The sequence below is a fragment of the Tenrec ecaudatus genome, chromosome 14 (genome assembly GCF_050624435.1).
Source record: "Tenrec ecaudatus isolate mTenEca1 chromosome 14, mTenEca1.hap1, whole genome shotgun sequence".
NCBI lineage: Eukaryota > Metazoa > Chordata > Mammalia > Afrosoricida > Tenrecidae > Tenrec > Tenrec ecaudatus.
The window spans coordinates 68,307,945-68,325,334 of record NC_134543.1 but is presented as its reverse complement, the minus strand read 5'-3'; the positions used below and the strand labels follow the sequence as shown (position 1 = coordinate 68,325,334).

The following is a 17,390-nucleotide window of genomic DNA, read 5'->3' as shown; positions in this document are numbered from 1 at the left end:
GTGAAAAAATTGCAAATGCAAATTTACCAAGTCTCACATATTTGCTAAGGCAGTGAGTGCTTCCAGAGAAAGTTATGCAGCTTTCATTGCTTATGTTAGGAAAGAAGAAATTAAAAAGGATTTAAGCACCCACTGTATAAAATATGGAGAAAATGAGCAAACCAATTCCAAAATCAGTTGACCCAAGAAATAAGAAAAAAATGAAATAAATGACATTGAACACATAAACAGATAATTAATAAACCAAATGTTGATTCCTTGAGTAGATAAATAAAATTGACAATACCTAGTGAGAGTGAACCAGTAAAAAGAGAAAATAGAAATTGCCAGCGTCGCCATGAGTCCAAATCAACTCATGATCAACAACCACTGAAATTTGCATTATGCATCAGGACTGCCTTAGGTGACTTATGAAGAGTTTAGCAAGTCTATTTAAAATAGTCCCTAAACTTTATCATCGAATGCTGGAAAATATATAAAATATATCCTACTGTGACAAGAAGAGTGAAAATATTCCAGAGTGGTAACAAGCAAATGTATAGACAGGTATTGTCTTAGTTTTCTAGTGTTTCTATAACAAAATATCACACGTGGATGGCTTTAAGAAGTGAAGTTATTTATTCACCATTTAGAAGACTAGAAATCTGAATTCAGCGTACAGATTTTACAGGAAGGCTTTCTTTCTGTGTTCGCTTTGGAGAAAGGTTCTTGTCTCTTGAGTTGTTCCTTCCTGGTTCCTTGGAGATCTCTGTGTGTCTTGGTGTCTGTCTCACCCCATTTCTCCTTCTGTTTGCTTGCTTAATCTCTCTAATATCTCAGAAGACGTTGCCTCTAGACACACCCTGCTCTAATCCTGTCTCATCCACATAACAAAAACAATCAATTCTCAAATGGGATTATAACCATGGGCATAGAGGTTTGGTTTGGAGTATGTGTGTTGTGTGTGTGTGTGTGTGTGTGTGTGTGTGTGTGTGTAGCGGGGCGAGGGGGGAAATAAATCTGTAACAGATGTTGATAATACCAAAAGGAATGGAAATAAGTAAAACTGTAGAAATCATTAATAATGGTGGTATTTTAAAATCTCAACTTGGAGCAATTAGAGATGCAGAGTATTTTTAGGTATGCATAGATCTGATATAAAGTAAATATGAAAAGATGTTCAAAGTGACTAATTCTAAAACCAAACTCATTGCCACTGAATTATTTCTGACTCATAGCAGCCTCACAGCACCGAGTAGACCTGCCTATCTATGTGGCTTTCCAAAACTGTTACTCTTTCAGGAAGAGAAAGCCTAATCTTTCTCCCAGGGAGTGGCTGGTGGGTTTGAACTACTGACCTTGTGATTAGCAGCCCAACAGAAAACTCCCTGTGCAGTAGATTGTCTATCATTTAAAGAAAAAACAAACAAGCAGTAACAGTTGATGCTTTTTAGTAGACAGTATGGTCTGTAAAGTCACATGCCATGCTGAATATTGAAACACCGCTCCAGGCAAACTACAAGGCTAGGTTCTGTGGAGCACAAGGTCATGTTCTCATCAGCACATCATTGTGTTTCTGTATAGTGATATTTTGTTTCATATACTTTGCTGAATCATTACCATCCACTTATTGCCAACAGCTTTCTACCTCATGGCTGAATAAGGCTTATCTAACGTACACATGCTCCATAGAGCACATCAGAGCCTTCCCGCACTTTGGCACACTAGATTTAGCCCTACATGTTGGGACCATTTCACACAGTGAGAGCACTAACCCAAAGCAACAACAACAAACATGGCACTAAATAATGAAATGGGATGGACTTACGGGGTGGATTCTCATGTTTATACAAGAAGCTGGACCTTGTTTGGCCTAGGCAGGGGACAAGGACGCAGGGGGACTCAAATGTTCACTCTTCCCATTGTCGGGGAAACACAATTAACATTTCAATCTCCTGCCAGTCAAACAAATGCTCCATAAAGGTATACGATAAAGGTATTATTATTGAATAAGCATTGAATCAGAATTCAGTGCACATCATACACAATCTGCTACAAAAATGGAAAGGAATTTTATTCTTTCACATAGCCACGAAGATTCAATCCGTACATGTTCTCAAGAAAAATATTAACTAATCTTCAAGAAAGAAGCTTTAAGTAAGAAGGGGCTTTAGATGTTTGTGTGAAAAAAAAATGACTTAAGGAGAACTTTTTGAAAACCTCATATTTGCCATTCACAATTCATCCTAAATTCACTTGGTAATCAGGAGCGTTACTTAGATTTTTTAAGTTCCCTTTTCACAGAGGAAAAAAAAATAAATGGCTTATATCTTGACCCTGGTGTTCGATTTGCAACTTAGAGTCAAGGACCCCCTGGAGTGGCATTCCTATCCTCCCAGGAAACTAGAAGATGGGTGGGGGTTATCTTCCTAACTGATTGCATTTTAAAAAATGGCTCCCAGGTTTTTGAGGAAACATTCCTGAGCTGTAATATTGACAGGAGGCTTATTTAGCTTTTTAAAAGATTTACATACATTCCAAAGAGGCAAAGAAATAACTTAGAAGTATTCTAAAGTAAATGTTCCCAGAAAAAGGAGGGGGAGAAATTGCTTCCCCCACCCCAACTGTGGAATGAATATTGAGTCTGATTTTCCCTTCCCTTTCCTTGATCTCATTGGTATTCACCGTCAGAGCAAGTCTGCGAATGGCTACAAAAGTACCACAAGTATTGATTTCAGATTATAAATAAATACAAGCATGGAGAAAACTCCTAAAAATCTATTCTGTGAATATGATTTGCATAATACCGAATGGTGACAATTCTGAGAAATGAGGTGCCCTCGTACCTTTTCAGTGGAATGCAAAATGGTGAAGTCACATCTGGAACCCAGTTTGTTAGCTACTCAAAATATTAAATGCAGAATTAACACATGACACAGTAATACCACTTTGTATATACTTGAGGGAAATTTAAATATATATATATATATATGTTCCTTGAGGTAGTTAGTTTATTGTGCCAACCTGGCCAATAAACAAATGTGGGCTTAATTGAAGAGGCGGAGAGATAAATGGCTCGGTGCGCCTCGCCTTTCTACTTCTCGGGTCTCTTGCTTTCTAATGGACCCGGGTGTAGCTGTCTTCGCCAGTTCCCTGCTTCAGCTGGCAAGGCTCACTTCCTGCAAGACATCCCTGAGGAGAAGCCACATGGACCTACCCCGATGCAGCCCTAAGTGCTGGAGCAGCCCTGTGGAGACCCCTGCCAGAGCTGAGATGCTTACACTTTCATTGATTTGGCTTTCCTCCTGCAGTCAGTGTCATAGTGTGTGTTTTGTGAGATGGAGGAGGACTTTGTGGATTGATGTCGGACATATAGGTTAACGCTGGACTTGTGAGTTTGGGCAGCACTCGATTGGGATGTTTTCATGATGTGCACTTAACCTTTAAATAAAACTCTCTCTTATACATATGAGTTTCTGTGAATTTGTTTCTCTAAAGTACCCAGACTAACACATCCCTTCAAAAAACTATAATCAAATGTTCATAACAGCATAATTCATAATAGGCCAGCAGTAGAAACAAATGAAGCATACATAAGTGGATGCATGGGTAAACAAAAAGGCTTTTTATCTATATACAGTTATTATTTGACAATTGGAAGAAATGAGATATTAATACACTCAACATAATTAAAGCTTGAAAACATTGAATGCAGTTAGTCACACAAAAAACAACAGATTGTGATTCCATTTATGTGAACTATCCCAAATAGGCAAATATATTAAAAAATTCTATTAACTAGATTAGTAGTTAACTAGTACTGGTGAAGGGTGCAGTTTGGAGGTAATGACATGTGACTACTTAATGGATATGTGGTTTCTTGTGTGATAAAAATGTTTGGATATTGTCATGATATTTGCACAACTGTTAATACGCTAGATAGTACACATTTGTAAGCACTAAATGCGTGATTAGTGTGGTCTGTGGCTAACTCAGAACTAAAGCTGTTAACAGTGTAAAAAAGTTCTTAGGAGTAGATGTACTTCTGGACTCAATACTGTATCCATAAACCACCCTGAACTTTAGTTCAGGAGTAAGTCTTGAAAGCAGACAGCTTCAAGCTTCTAACTTCATTCTTTTTCAAAATATTTTTGGCAACCCCCCTACACACACATGCACACGCACAGGCACACCAAAACACTGACTTGATTCTGACTTATAAAAACTCTACAAGACAGAGTAGAAATGCTCCCAGCATTTCCAACGCGGTGAATCTTTAAAGAAGCACAGTGCCTCCTCTTTTCATCTTTCCCTTGCAGAGTAGCTGGTAGGTCTGGGCTGCCACCCGACTGTACCTGTGGGTTTCTGAGACTGTAACTCTTTACAGGAGTAGAAATCTTTGTCTTTCTCCCACATCTCAGCTAGTGGTTTCAAACTGCTGACCTTGCGATGCAGTGCAATGTGTAACCACTGTGCCAGGAGGACTAGTTGCTGTGAATTCCAACTCACGGTGATCCTATGTTTATAGAACAGAGAGTTTTCTTGACTATATATTTTTTATCATTTTATCAGGGGCTCATACAACTCTTATCACAATCCATACATACATCCATGTGTCAAGAATATTTGTACATTTGTTGCCATCATCATTTTCAAAACCTTTTCTTTCTTCTTGAGCCCTTGATATCAGCTCCTCATTTCCCTTCTCCCTCACAAACTCTTGATAATTTATATATTATTATTATTTTTTCATGTCACACACTGATGATCGATGTCTTCCTTCACCCACTTTTCCATTGTCTGCCCCTAGGGAAAGGGTTATATGTAGATCATTGTGATCGGTTCCCCCTTTCTCCCCCCACCTTCCCCTTTCCCTCCTGGTATCGCTACTCTCATTATTGGTCTTGAGGGGTCCATCTGTCCTGGATTCCCTGTGTTTCCAGCTCTGATCTGTACCAGTGTACATCCTCTGGTCTAGCCAGACTTGTAAGGTAGACTTGGGATCATAAGAGTGGGAGGAAAGAAACATTAAAGAACTAGAGGGAAATTGTATGTTTCATCAGTGGGATACTTCACCCTAAGGGGAAGTCCTGTTGCCTACAGATGGGCTTTGGATCTCCATTCCATACACCCCTTCATTCACAGTGATATGATTTTTGTTGTTGTTGTTCTTTGATGACTCATACCTGATCCTATCAATAACTCGTGATCACACAGGCTGGTGTGCTTCTTCCATGTGGGTTTGTTGCTTCTTTGATGGCCGCTTGTTTATCTTCAAGCCTTTAAGACCCAAGATACTATAATTTTTTATAGCCAGGTACCATCAGCTTTCTTAACCACATTTGTTTATGTACCCATTTGTTTTCAGCGATTATGTCAGGGAGGTGAACACCATGGAATACCAGGTTAATAGAACAAAGTGTTTTTGTGTTTAGGGAGTACTTGAGTAGATGCCCAATGTCCATCTGCTACCTTAATACTAAACCTATAATTACATGTACCTAGATATATTTCCCCATTCTCATATATAAATATATTTATATATGTACATGTCTGTATTTAGACCTCTATAAATGCCCTTTGCCTCCTAGTTCTTTCCTCTACTTCCTTTGACTTTCCTCTTGTCCCACTATCATGTTCAGCCTTCATTTGGGTTTCAGTAATTCTTCTTGGTTACCTTGCCCTTGACCAAGCCCTACCAGGCCTCCTACACCCTCCTTGCCATAGATTTTAGATCACTTGTTGTTCCCTTGTCCCTGGGCTTAATAACACCCACTTCCTTTCCACTGCCTCCCTCTCTCCCATGTCCTCCCGGAATCATCGGTCCATTATTCTATCCTCCAGATTGTTTATCCCGCCTATCTTGTCTACATAAACATTGCAAATAATAATATGCACAAAAACAAGACAAAGCAAAACAGCAACAATAGAAAACAAAACCACCACAAGAAAAAAGGCAAAAATATCCTATAAATAATTCCTGGTCTGTCTGTTGACGTTTAGCAGCATTTTCCAGTAGAGTCTGATGGGGTGCCACATCCTGGCCCCAAATTCTATTTTTAGTATTCCCTGGGGACTTAGTTGCTCTGTTCACCTTGCTGTCCTGTTGCACGCCCTTAGTGTCTTGCCTCCGTGTGGTGGGGTCAGATCGGGCACAATTCCCGCACCGTGTCTATAGTGTTGTCCCCCGTAGCGCTATCGGTCAGTGAGGGATGTCATGTCTCGTAGTGGGGCTGGCCCTATGTTCATATTTGTGCATTGACTCCTCTGAGCAGGAATATCGTCCTCAGCGCTTAGTGCGCCAGGATGTGCTCCACTCTCTCTTTCCCCCCCTTCATTTACTTCCGTGTGCTCTGATCAGACATGTCCCTCTCTCTGAGCTGTAGCTTCAGTGCTGTCCTCTGAAGTAAATTATTCTGGGGGATGGGGGGGTGGAGGAGGGACCTTGACCATAATTATAATGAAAGTATAACACTAGTTCTTTTCTTCTGTGGGAAAGTTGGATGGATTTGAACCACTAACCTTTATGTGAGCAGTTGAGCACAAACCATATTTGTATCGTCCAAGGACTTGCATACTCTTATTCTGGTAGTAACAATTGTGGTTAAAATTTTCTGAATGCCATGTAGCACGCTGTCCTATATTTTCGTGATAAGCTGGATTACACTCCTTCCTTTTAGTTGCCTGGCTTTGAGGAATTTTATTATTAATTACTTTTATTTCCTTCTGTAGCTCTTATATCTATAAAATGAGAAAGCTATTATATCTAGCACAGAGTTTGTGTGAAGATGATCTCATTTAATATGTTATGTGAATAAAATACATATGACCTCCTTTTTTTGTTTTTGTTTATTTTTACAAACCCTTGTGTCGAGGGCTGACCTCCTTTGGCTTTCCTGTTGCCATGAGGTCAGACATGCCTCCATACCCCACCCTTCTTTACCTATTCTGACACCAGCCATTCCTTCACTAACACTACTTCTGTGCTGGGTTCAATAATTTATTGCAATGTCAACACAGAACTTAAAGAAAATTCTCTAAATTGTGGGGGTTATTAGGGAAGCTAATAGGTTACCATGAGCTAGACTCAGAAAACAGTAAAGATATAGTTATTAGTCAGTAGGTAGCATCATGATAAACTGCAAAAACATTGAAGTTGTCAAGGATTTTATCTTACTCAGATCACAAGCAGTGCTCATGAAAGTAACCCTCAAGAAATCAAATGATGCATTCATTACCTTGGCTTAATCTGCTGCACAAGATGTCTTTCACGTGTTGAAAAGAAAGCGTGTGACTTTGAGGAATAAGGTGCTCGTGACTCAAGCCATGGTATTTTTGATTGCCTCTGGGTTTATGAAAGTTGGAGATTGAATAAGGAAGACAGAAGAAGAATCAATGCATTTTAGTTATGGTGCTGATGAAAAATATTGGAAGTACCATGAACTGCTAAAAGGACAAACAAATTTGTCTTCGAAGAAGTACAACCAGAATGTTCCTTAGACTTGAGGATGGCAAGACTTCCTGTCAGGTGTTTAGGACATGTTATCAGGAGAGATCAGTACCTGGAAAAGAACACCATGCTTGGAAAGTGGAAGGGCAGCAAAAGAGAGGAGGCACTTCTGTAAGACGGCTTGGCACAGTGGTTGCAACGGTGGACTCAAGCACAGAGACAGTTGTGTGGATGGCACAGGACCGCGTAGTGTTTTCTTCTCTTGCGCATTGCCTTACTGTGAGTCGGAATCGATTTGGTGACACTTGACGATAGTCATTGGGTCACATCACCACCTCTGCTCAGCCAGCGTTCAAGTCTCCCACTCTGCTCCCTTGATCTCTGTCTCCTTGGAAGCCGGGAAGCCCTCCCAACTGCTCTGCCTCACAATCTCTTTGTCTTGGCGCGGCTCCTCTGTTCTGTCTTCTTGACTTTCTGGTCTCAGCCTGGCTCCTTTGCTCTCTCCTGTGGTCTTTGTACCGCAGTCTCAGGTACCTCTGGTCTTGAACTTCTGTCACTTCAGAAAAAGGTCTCATATGTCGTCTTCTTTCAATGGTGCTGGGGTTGCACTCTGTTTTTGAGGTGGCTCTTCTACCCAGAGGAATGGCTGTCAGATGTTATTTTGTCTTTCAGTGGACCGTACCCCCAAGGAAACCAAAGGTGCTACTTGGTTCATACCCTCGGCCAAGGACAAGACTTACTCCTACCTTAATCCTGCCCAATAGCATAGAGAACTCTTCAAAGTGAGATTATGGCAACAGGTATTATGTCCATAATTTGTAATATGTCACAAGGAATTTTGGCTAAAAGGACCATATTAATTGACTGCATTTCAAGTGTGAATGTAGAACGTGTAATCTATAATGACAATGACACATTGAAGAGGAATGGCATTAAATTCAATGTCAAACAGGACATTTCAATATCTTTTCTGAAGTACAACTCAGTTGGTTATATCCATATACCTACAAGGAGGACCACTTCATCGACTATTTTTCAATTTATGCATCAACAATAATTAATGCCAAACAGGCCTTCCCAGAAGCCCCGGGCGGCGTGGGCATGCTCACTGTGGTCCCAGCGGCTCGGGGCTGGGAACGCCCGGCGGGATCGGTGTCCTGGCGCTCCGGGCACTTGGTGGCGGCCAGCGTCTGGCCCGAGTTGGAGTCCCGGCAGCGGCCACTGAGCTGACGGGCTCTTCATGATGAGAGATTTTGAGACACTCAGTTCTCCGTGTAGTTGATAGAATTGTATGTTGAAGAGATGGCTGAGAGTGTCAAAACCTTTCTTCAGGACCTTGCCAGGGGAATTAAGGGCTCCATCTGGGGTATTTGTACCATCTCGAAGTTGGATGCTCGAATTCAACAAAAGAGAGAAGTCCATCGAAGGACAAGTGTCCTGGCCCAGAGGAGAGCCCAGAGCACAGAGCGGAAGCCAGAGGCTCAGCCCTATATTGTTAATAGAATTTTCCTGTGCTGTGCTTGGAATGGAGGAATATTCTGGCTTAGCCTCTTCTTCTTTTACTGTGGATTTATTCCTGCGCTTCAGTATGTAACAGCAAAGATTATTGGTGATCCATCACTACACGGAGATGTTTGGTCGTGGCTGGAATTCTTCCTCACATCAATTCCCCGTGCTCTTTGGGTGCCCCCACTGTTCGTCCATGCCTTTTGGTGTCAGGATATAGCTGATCTGGCGTTTCAGCTGTCAGGAAGGAAGATGCAACCATTCCCCAGTTCCAGCAGGATAATTGCTGATAGGCTGTTCAACCTTTTGCTGCAAGCTCTTTTTCTTCTTCAGGAATTGAAATGCACCAGCGGTTGTCAAACATAGAAAAGAATTGGCCTTACTACTTTGGCTTTGGCTTGCCCCTGGCTTTCCTAACAGTGATGCAGTCCTCGTACATTATCAGTGGCTGTCTCTTTTCCATCTTTTTCTCTTTATTTGTTATCAGCACTAACGAAGCAAAGACCCCTGGCAAAGCATACCTTTTCCAGTTCCGCCTGTTTTCCATCGTGATCTTCTTAAGCAACAAACTCTTCTAGAAAGCGGTCTACCTGCAGTCAGTCCTGAGTAGCCCGGCTTCTGCAGACAAGGCCGCTTCACCACATCCATCTCCTGCCAAACCGAAGGCTGTTGCAGGCCACTGATTTTCCCTGCCGTGTAGAAGGTGTAGGAGGGATGGGAGGCAAGCAGGATGTGGCAGCTCGTTTCCCTGGTCATCCCCTACCCGGGGAAGGCAGGGCTCGCTCTGCCAAGGGTACTCTGCATATTCCCTTCTCTGAGGAATTGGGATTTTGGCACATCCGGTCAGAATCTTCCTGAGACCAGGAAGTGGATTTTTAACACCTTGAGTCTGAAAATACCACATATTTTTCTGTAGCTATTTTTAGCATTTGCTGAAGCCTGTGTCTGGGCCAATTTGAAAATGCTCTTTTTTCTTCCTGTGCCATTTATCCTCCCGCCTTACCTCCCTGCCTCCCACCCGAGGATGAATGGATTTTGCAATCTAGCTGTTGTGATTAATGGACTTGTTTCTGTTGTTGTTTTTTCTGTGAAGCACATGCATTGGATGTGGCTGGTAAAGGAGTCTTCCCGTTGCTCCTGGCCACGCTCTTATAGCCATCACTGTTGTCTTTTTTTTTTTTGTAACTCAGATTAGGTTTGGTTTTTTTTGTTGTTCCACTGCAAAAAAAAGAAGAAATGCCTCTGAAGAGATGCAACCGGAGGATGGATCTCACAGATCTGTTGGGTTGTAAGACATGGCTCTCTTTCTTCCTCTGGTGGAAAGACCTTCACGATGCATAGAGAACCCCAACTACGGGGCATTCCCAGTTCTGGACAAGTGCCACTGCAACCCAGAATGCTCAGTGAACATGAACTCTGGAAGCCCGAGATGTTCTGTGGGCCATTGCTGGGTCTGTGTGTGATTTCAAAGGAATGCTGGGTGCTGAAAATAGGAACTAAAGGGGTACATTTATTAAACCCATTAGACCTAAAAAAATTAATGCCAAACATGAAGAAATTGAAGACATATATATACATATATATCTGCAAGGAAGTCCAGTTAATACAATTATATTTTAAATGTACACACCAGCTACTAAAGCTGCTAGTTTTGTTAGGTGCCATCCAGTTATTTTCAGCATGTCGAGATGCTGGGCACAACAGAGCAAAGCACTGCTCCGTCCTGCACCATCCTCACAATTGTTCCTATGTCTGAGCCTATTGTGGCAGCCGCTCATTTTCCCTGTCCCTGTCCTTCCCGGGGGCCTAGTTCCTCCTGACATGTCCAACGTATGTAAGGCTAATCCTTGCCATCCTTGCCTCTCAGGAGCAGCCTGCATACTTCTTCCAAGACAGATCGGTTTGTTCTTTAGCGGTTAATGGTGTTTTCAGTATTCTTCACCAGCACCACAAATCAATGCATCGATTTTTCTTCTTCCTTATCCAATGTCCAACTTTCATATGCATATGAGACAATGGAAAACACCGTGGCTTTAGTGAAGCGCATCTTAGTCCTCAAAGTAACAAACTTGCTTTTCAATCCTCTAATGAGGTCTTGTGCAGCAAATGTCCCCAATGCAGTCCATTGTTAGGTCTCTTGACTGCTGCTTCCATGAGCACTGATTGTGGAACCTAGCAAGACAAAATCTTTAACAACTTCAACTTTTTCTCCATTGATCACTCTGCTATCTATTATCCAGCTCTGAGGACTTTTGTTTTTAATATGAGTCGTAATCCAAACTGAAGGCTGTGAGCCTTGGTCTTGGTCAGCGACTATTTCAACTCTTCCTCACTTTCAGCGAACAAGGTGGCATCATCTGCATGTAGCAGGTTGTTCATAAGCCTTCCTCCAGTCCTCCTGCTGCATGCTTCTTCATATAATCCAGGTTCTCTGATTATTTGCTCAACGTACAGTTTGAGTAAGTATGGTGAGAGGCTGCAACTTCAATGCACACCTTTCCTGATTTTAAACAAGGCAGTATTCCCTTGTTCCGTTTGCTCAGCTGACTCCTGATCCGTGTACACATTCTGCACGAGCACAATGAAATGTTCTGGAATTCCCATTCTTCTCAAGGTGATCCATTGTTTGTTATGATCCCCTCAGTCGAATGCCTTGGCATGGTCAATAAAACACAAATATATTTCTGGTATTTTCTACTTTCAGCCAAGATCCTTCTGATGTCAGCAATGTTATCTGCTCCACATCATGTCTGAATCTGGCCTGAACCTCTGGCAGCTCCCGTAGGTGTACTGCTGCAGCCGTTCATTGGTCAGCAAATTGTACTTGTAATGTGATACTAGTGATACTGTTCTATGGTTTGAGTATTCTGTGGGGTCTCCTTTTTTGGAATGGATACAAAAACGGATTTCTTCTGTTGATGCGTAAGTGTTTCCAGTGCTTCATCCCCTTGTTGAAGCATTTCAGTTGGTTTTCCAGAGTTCCTGAAGCCTTGTTTTTGGCTAATGCTTTCAGTGTAGCTTGAACTTCTTCCTTCACTATTGCAGCTAGTGAAATAGAAATTGATTTTTTTTGCCTTTTCAAATGAAAGTGGATTTTATTGTAGAAGTATATATGTTCCAAATAGATTATAAAATTTTATCTAAGTCAACAAATTATAGATATATAAGTTTTTAGTTCTTTTATACAAATACTAGTTGCAAAATAACAATTTTCAAATTAAAAAACAATATCTAGAAACTTTCCCCTAAATTAATGTATACATAAAGCATAGCTATCATTATATTCTGATTAGCATTTCTTTCACTTTTACCAATCCCACAAGAAGGATGCTGCAGAGCAGACTGAAAGAACCTTCTGGTAATAGTTCAAAAGAGGTTTACCAGAAAAAGAGTACTCTGAAGCAGTCTCATCATAAGTACCTTTAAAACCTCTTTACAGAAAATTTATTTTTATTAAGTACTATTTGGCATATCAATAATACTGACCTTCCAATGCAAAGAAAACAAACAACCTCAAAAATGGGCCAGTAGGCAATGTGGCAGTTTTTATGTCAGCTTGAATTTCTATATAGAAACGGGTGGAGTGTGACCTTGTTGTAAGAGACACTGTGACATTTGCATTTGCAGAGTCCCAGGAATCAGGAAGGTCGAGGGGAAGAGAGAGAGTTCCCAATGTCACTCCAAGACTTGTGACATCAAGGAGGTGTAATCAGTCTTGGACCCAATTGACAGGTTGGGTATCACCCCTACCCTTATCCAGGAGTGTCTGGTTGCCATAACCCTGAATCACAGACCACCCCTTGTCAACACAACACCTTTACATAACTATAACTTTACATGATCACCAAAGACAATAATAAAATCACACATGTGTCTAACATGATACAACTAATGCACATACCACTGAAAATGCACCAGCTTCATTTCAACCTTATATTCTTTTTTTGTTTATCATTTATTGGGGGCTCATACAACTCTTTTTTTAAAAATTTAGGTAGATTTTTTATCTATATTTTATTATTTATTTATTTTTAAACATTTTATTGGGGGCTCATACAACTCTTATCACAACCCATACATCCAACCATTGTGTCAAGCACATTTGTACATTTGTTGCCATCATCCGTCTCAAAACCAAGGGTCCTCAAACTTTTTAAACAGGGGGCCAGTTCACTGTCCCTCAGACCGTCGGAGGGCCGGACTATAATTTTTTAAAAACAAAACCAAACCTATGCACAAATTCTTATGCACACTGCACATATCTTATTTTGAAGTAAAAAAACACACGGGGTAAAAACACCAGGTGGCCTGGATAAATGTCCTTAGCAGGCTGCATGTGGCCCATGGGCCGTAGTTTGAGGACCCCTACTCAAAACATTTGCTTTCTACTTGAACCCTTGGAATCATCAGTTCCTCTTTTTCCCCTCATGAAACCTTGATAATTTGTAAGTTATTAATATTTTGTCATATCTTACACTGTCCAATGTCTCCCTTCACCCACTTTTCTGTTGTCCATCCCCCAGGGAGGAGGGTATATGTAGATCCTTATAATCAGTTTCCCCATTCTACCCCACCTTCCTTCCACCCTCCCAGTATAGCCACTCTCACCACTGGTCCTGAAGGGATCATCTGTCCTGGATTCCCTGTGTTTCCAGTTCCTCTCTATGTCTGTGTACATCCTCTGGTCTAGCTGGATTTGTAAGGTAGAATTGGGATCATGATAGTGGGTGAGGAAGGAAGCATTTGGGAACTAGGGGAAAGTATGTTTCATTGTTGCTACACTGCTCCCTGATTGGCTCATCTCCTCCCCACGACCCTTCTGTAAAGGGATATCCAGTTGCCTACTGATGGACTTTGTGCACCCACTCTGCACTCCCCCTCATTCACAATCATATGCTTTTTTTGTTCTTTGGTGCCTGGTACCTAATCCCTTCGACAACCGCGTGATCACATAGCCTGGTGTGTTTCTTCCATGTGGGCTTTGTTGCTTCTCAGCTAGATGGCCGCTTGTTTACCTCCAAGCCTTTAAGACCCCAGATGCTATCTTTTGATAGCCGGGCACCATCAGCTTTCTTCACCACATTTACTTATGCACCCTTGTCTTCAGCAATTGTGTTGGGAAGGTGAGCATCATGGAATGCCAGGTTAATGGAATAAAGTGTTCTTGCATTGAGGGAGTATGGAATTGATTAATTTTATCAACTTATGCAGTTGGAAGTTGATCAAACAATCAATATATTGTTAACTCCTGGTGATTGGAATATCAGAGTTGGAAACAAAGAAGAAGGATCAGTTGTAGGAAATTAGGACCCCCAAATTAGAAATGATGCTGGAGATCACATGGTAGTATTTTATAAGGTCAACAACCTATTTATTGCATATACATTAATATATATATCCATTGATATCAGCAGATGTAATACCCAGAAGTAAACTTTATGTGCCAAAGATGATAGAAATGTTCAATAACATCAGCTCTAACAAGGTCAGCAGCCAATTGTAGAACAGAATATAAAGCACTCATATGTAAGGTGAAGGTAAAGCTGGAAGCAGGGAAGTGGGTACAGAAGCACATCAAGATCAGTGAGATTCAAGGTCAGTGGGAACATGGCCTGGTGCCAGCACTCCTTGGGTTGGCAGTTGACATAGGACTGCTGTTTGAGACACACACAGAGAATCTAAGCAAGGAGAAAGGGTGAATGAGCAGGAAGAGCCACATCCCACAGAGGTATTGCCAGCTCTGGCCTGGTTGATAGGCTGGGCTCTACCTTACACTTTCATACAGATTCACGTTGATGGGAAATCATTTTTTGGGCATAAATGCTGATGTAAAATGAGCATTTCTCAAGTTCTAAAAGCTGAAGAAATCATTCTATCCTTGAGTTGCAATATTGAACGATTCTATGGACATAATATTGAAGAAAGCAAGAAGCATGAATGGAACATAGAGTCACCATGAAACAGAATGTGCACATTTAATCATGTTAGGAGACAGGAAGAACCGGGGGTATTGAAATAATGCCGAGCTACTCGGAAGGCATTGACAGAAAACAAGGCTCCGTGAGTTGGTGGAATACCAACTGAGCTATTTCAGCAAGTAGATGCAGTGCTTGAAGTTTTTGCCCAAAAATTTGCAAGAAAGTACCTAGTCAACCATACCCATTCCAAAACAAGGTGATCCACCCCAACCAGTTAATTTAACTTTTATTTAAATTTACACTTCAACTGCTATAGCTGGTGATGAGGAAATTGAAGAATTCTACTAACTTTTTCAGTCAGAAAATGTATCAGATGTGCTATCAAGATGACCAATAGTGTAAACAGTATAATATCATTTATAACACATGCAAGTACATTTTTACTGAAGATAATTAGGAACTGGTTGCAACAGGGCATTGACCGAGAGCTGTCAGAAATCCAAGCCAGATTCAGCAGAGGACATGGAACAAAGGATATTATTGCTAATGTTAGATGATATCCTGACTGATAGCGGAGAACACTCACAAAATGTTGACTTGTGTCTTATTGACTATGCAAAGGCATGCTAGTTTGTGTGCGATAACAAATGATGGATAGCATTGCAAACAATGAAAATTAATTGGTCATGCTGAACGAGCATATGGATCACGAGGAAGTCGTTTGAAAAAAACAAAACAATAAGATACAAGCGACACTGTATGGTGTCAGGTTTAGAAAGGTGTGTGACGGATTTGAAAGCAGTTCTTCCCAGTTCAGTCATGGCCAGTGAAGGGACACCAGAAGAGACCCCAACTTGTAACATGTGGAAGTACCAGAGTAATAATCAGAATGGGGAAACTGACCGGCCAACAGCCTACTAGAAACATAGTCTCCCTTTTAGAATTATCAGTGTGCATGTTACAGCCTTGGACACACACAGGGGATGTTCTACCCTTTCCTCTCAGTCAGAGTCAACTTGATGGCAGTCAGTTTGGGTTTTATAGTTGTGCCTGGCACATAGGAAAACAAACAAGTGAAACACACTGTTGTCGGGTTCATTGAGGCTCAGCCATCAAACAGGGCACAGCAGAAATGGGGTTTCTGGGGCTGTGAATCTTTATGGAAGCTCACTGCCCCATCTTTCTCCCTCTGAGTGCTTGCTGGGTTCCACTGCTAACTTTTCAGTTAGTGGCCCGGCGCTTCACTCACTGCGCCAGCGAGCACCTCTGGGGCGTTGTCAATGCTTAACAGATATATAATACCTAAATGAAAATGGAATTTAGAGACACTGGTTCCTCAAGGGAGAAGTATATGGTTGTGGGATTTGGAGAGGGAAAGATTTGAAAAAATATGGCAAATGTGTTTATCCTAGGGAAATATTAATGATGGATATTATTTTCTGTTATATTATTCCCTATCTCTTTCTGTGTGTTTAAAAAGAAAATACCAATTTTTAAAGTAAATGTGTAAATAAAAAATTGGGGGGAATGGTAAGAAAAATATGGAATATAGATAAAGGTGAGATTTTTACATATCAAATAGTATGTGAAATCACAAAGGAATAGTAATAAAAATCAACTCCGACTGGCTCATAAACAACCAATTGAATCCCTTGGCTTCAAAATAAATTTCAGAATTAAAGACTTTAGTAAAAGAAAAGAAAAACAGAAGAAACTATATATAAATATGCAATTATGAAAAGTGTGCTACGCTTTCCAACTATAATATCAAACAAAGAAATAGTGAAGGATTGAGTAAATCTAAAGAAACCATACATATAAATTATAAATGTGTACTTTGGCAAAAGCATTTATACACATTTTTTATTAAGTTCAAAGTTGATGCCTTAGCCAGTTAGAATCCAGGTGAATTTTAAACTCCATGAAGAAATGAAAATAAATTCAACATGTAAGTTTTGGGGTTCGCAGCCTAAGTCAGAGCCCACCATGCCACCAGGGCTCCTTAACATTTATTTCTTGAGTGAATTCTTTGTTCCGCATCACATGGATGAGGAAGAAGTCTTTGTGCTTGGGTAATTTCTACTTTACTTGGGGATAAAATTATATTCCGTTTTCTTCTATATTTATTCTTCCTTCTCTAGTTTCAGCTCTGAAAATTGTACACCCAAATCAAGCCGAAAGCAGAATTCGTCTTTCCACAAAAATTCGTCTTTTACTCCAAAGCACAATTTATCTACCCAACTTTTTAATTATTAAACACGTCTTTAAGTAACTTTGTGTTAATAGTGACAACAATGTTAAGGATATATCAAACATTTTGATTATATCACATCTCTACTAAATTTTGATTATTACTACTATATCATATTATTAATTTTTGTGCCTTATCTAGGTTACATGTTACCAAATATATTAATTGGTACAGGCTGAAAACAGAGAAAGTTGATAGGTAAATCATCCCCTCCAAATAAAGGTTATAGGTATAGCATAGTTCATAAGGAAAACTGTGGAGGGTGAGTTAAGTTATATAACACACA

The 17,390-nt window shown here is 40.7% G+C and overlaps 1 protein-coding gene and 1 pseudogene across 3 annotated transcripts in view; both read left to right on the top strand.

Moving 5' to 3' along the window:
* Positions 1-17,390, top strand: part of MIPOL1 (mirror-image polydactyly 1) — a 365,306-nt gene that overhangs the window by 147,330 nt on the left and 200,586 nt on the right. The window lies entirely within an intron of this gene.
* On the top strand, positions 8,697-9,618 carry LOC142425981 (etoposide-induced protein 2.4 homolog pseudogene; annotated as a pseudogene).